This window comes from Diadema antillarum, unplaced genomic scaffold, assembly GCF_040938485.1.
Source record: "Diadema antillarum isolate AM-2024a unplaced genomic scaffold, OU_Dant_1.0 seq00000586_RagTag, whole genome shotgun sequence".
Taxonomy (NCBI): domain Eukaryota; kingdom Metazoa; phylum Echinodermata; class Echinoidea; order Diadematoida; family Diadematidae; genus Diadema; species Diadema antillarum.
In genome coordinates, this window is record NW_027271520.1 from 1,826,271 (window position 1) to 1,829,740 (window position 3,470).

The window sequence follows — 3,470 nt, forward strand, 5'->3', positions numbered from 1 at the left end:
CCATTGGGTTAGTACCAATAGAGATGTCAGAAGACGCTACGTCTTTTATCATACTGAATCAATAAAAATAAAACATTGGCTTGTGCAAAGCAGAGTACCGCGTTCGTTTACACACATTATCTTCAACCTAAGTAATACAATAATATGCATTGTTAGAACAAATACTGATATGACAGCAAGCTTTGACTTATTCAAAATTAGTGAAATTCTTCCGTCGAGATGTTTTTCATTGCAACTGATTGACAAATTGCCCTACATCGAATTTCACTAATTTTGAATAATAAAAGCAGTACCCGCTGCATGCTATAAGGATTAGAACCAACACTTGCTGTTGGGCGAAAGCTCGGTGGTCTAGTGGAGATGACGCCTGTCCGGGGATCAGGAGGTCGTAGGTTCAAATCCTGCTCGAGTATGTACGCCCATGATTTTTATCATTGCTACTACTAAAACACTGATCAATTCAGTGCTTATTAACGTCGATGTAGGGCAATTTGTCAATCAGTTGCAATGAAAAAAAAAAACATCTCGACGGAAGAATTGAGTATATGAATATAAGAACGACCCAAGTCCAATTTTTGGCCAAATTCAGTTTGACATAGGAAATTGTAGCTTATGCATGGACTCATCTTGTGTGTAAATGATAAATCCTAATTACCCCCGGAAGTGCCTGAAATGAATGAGTTAAATCTTATATTAATGTAAGAATGAAGGACTTGGGTCATTCTTACATTCATATAATAGCGCCCTCTCTCATTCTTCTCCCATCTCTATAGCAGAATATCATGTATATGAATCAAAGAACGACCCAAGTCCATATGAATCAAAGAACGACCCAAGTCCACCACACAAAATGGCCTCTCCACAATTAATGTAAATGTTAATTGTCATAATAATATATGTTCTAATTTGTATACAATGTTGCCTTCCCATCACAGTTAAATAGAATATTATTGGACAAATAAAAAAGATATGAAGTTTTTTTTTAGTTTACTCGAAATGATCTTCCATGGACTTGGGTCGTTCTTATATTCATATACTCAATTTCACTAATTTTGACCAGGGATGTGGGAAGAGATCACCTCCCTGTTTTGACTAATAAAAGCAGTACCCGCTGTATGCTATAAGGATTAGAACCAACACTTGCTGTTGGGCGAAAGCTCGGTGGTCTAGTGGGGATGACGCCTGTCCGGTGATCAGGAGGTCGTAGGTTCGAATTCTGCTCGAGTATGTACGCCCATGATTTTTTATCATGGCTACTACTAAAACACTGATCAATTCAGGGCTTATTTACCTCGATGCAGGGCAATTTGTCAATCAGTTGCAATGAAAAAAACTTTGATTTTGTAATCACAACTAAGCACATTTCTTCTTGATGAAGACCTCCAGTTATATTACCAAAAATAGACGGCGAACTGGTTTTCAAATAGCTCAATAAGATCAATTCCTTCAGTAACAATATTTGTCTGACCTTGTCTGAAATGCACAGATCAATCACCAATCTAATTAACTCTTACATGTGTCCGTTCATTGCAGCGATGTAAAGCTGTTTTCATATCCACGCTTTCTAAACATATTCCTTTCATTGAATCCTTTTTTTCAATTCATGTCTAATAGCAGATTAAATAATGCAATTATACACTCAAGCCCACAGTTGTCCGATGCCATCCATCGATGGTACGTACGTTTACATGCCGTTTATTAAAATCAAAGAAATATGAAAATAGTTCAACACGCAGTGCTTTTAATTAAAATGTATTGGTATAACGATATTCAGTCACCCCGCGCTAACACTCACTGAAATGGCGGACATATGCTACATGAACAAAATATTTGCAAACGGGTAGTTGTCCTTCACATGTCTGCATAATATACAGAGGATAAAATGCGCCTTAATTTGCCAACCATCAAATGCTGTACATCAAAACAATCCCCTCCCAAAAGTTCAAATTAAATCCTTAATCCTACACCGATTACGTCACTTGAATTTCACCAATGGCCAAAACAAGTATATCTATCTTCCCACAATGCACTTATCCCAGCTAATATATCTACGGAATTCCAGCATTCAGCACTATACGATTGCATGTCTGCATGGACAGATATATATATATATATATATATATATATATATATATATATACATATATGTCTATATGTATATATATATACATATATGTCTATATGTATATATATATACATATATATATATATATATATATACATATATATATATATATATATATATATATATATATATAGGTGTGTGTGTGTGTGTGTGTGTGTGTGTGTATTCACCTGAACTGTAGATTTTTTTTTTTCAGATTTGGCTTTTTGTTATCAGGTTCTTGATGTATAGAAGGTGATAGACTAGCCACAGGGGAATTACTTTTCTGTATAAAGCCTCATTTCTTTGACTTTGCACCAAAACTTTTTCTCTATAGATATACCAACCACTGAGGAATCCGAAACAACGAATGCATCACCAACAACCGGCGGTGTTCCAACGACCACAGAATCCGGTATGACCCTTGATATGATATATCATTTATTATGTTTGAGTGATCCATGTATTACATGCTTAGCTTTTAATGGATCACTCTTTTTCCATACCTACTTTATTGTTATCTTTCAAAGCATGCCTAAATGATCTCAGTTATACTACTTATGTATATATCGTATAGTATTATATACTATGCGAATTCACTCGTTTGGGATTTCTGTTTCCCTTGTTTAAAATTAACCAACTACGTGATTGTTTTTCGCATGCTTTATTTATTATCATATTATATTTTGTTTCACGTCTTGCTTGATGGTAAAAATAAGCTGAACTGAACTGAACTGAACTGAACTATATATATATATATATATATATATATATATATCTGTACACATATATATGTATTATGCTGTATTGAATATGTTTGTGTGTGTGTGTGTGTGTGTGCGCGCGCGCGCGCGCAATAATGTGTAATAATCGTTCACCGATATAAACATATTTTAGTCTGTATACATAGAGTTGTTGTCACTTTTCAGTTTCCCGTCTACACTGTATCACCTCGATCAGGTGTCTATAGTCGATTCCCTCCCCCCCCCCCCCTTTTTAAGGCCGTTCACAAAATTACCTTACGATGTAATGTTTGTATGTTTCATTTTCCGTCTAAGAAGATGCGCCGAACTCACCTGAAAAGACAACGGATGTCTCACCGACAACCGGCGATATCCGAACGGCCTCTACCAATGCGCCAAACACAGATGAAAAGACAACGAATGTCACACCAATCAGAACCGACGATATCCCAACAACCTCTACCAATGCGCCAAGCACAGATGAAAAGACAACGGATGTCTCTCCAACAACTGACGATATCCCAACAACCTCTGCAGATGCGCCAGATACAAATGACAAAACAACAGAAGTCTCACAAACAACCGACGATATTCCAACAACCCCTGATTCTGGTATGACCTTA

At 36.3% G+C, this 3,470-nt stretch overlaps 1 non-coding gene across 1 annotated transcript; it reads left to right on the forward strand.

Moving 5' to 3' along the window:
- The first annotated feature begins 340 nt into the window (after positions 1-340).
- On the forward strand, positions 341-413 carry Trnap-ggg (transfer RNA proline (anticodon GGG)). Its single transcript has one exon. It is a non-coding gene; the product is annotated as a tRNA-Pro (tRNA).
- The last annotated feature ends 3,057 nt before the right edge of the window (positions 414-3,470 follow it).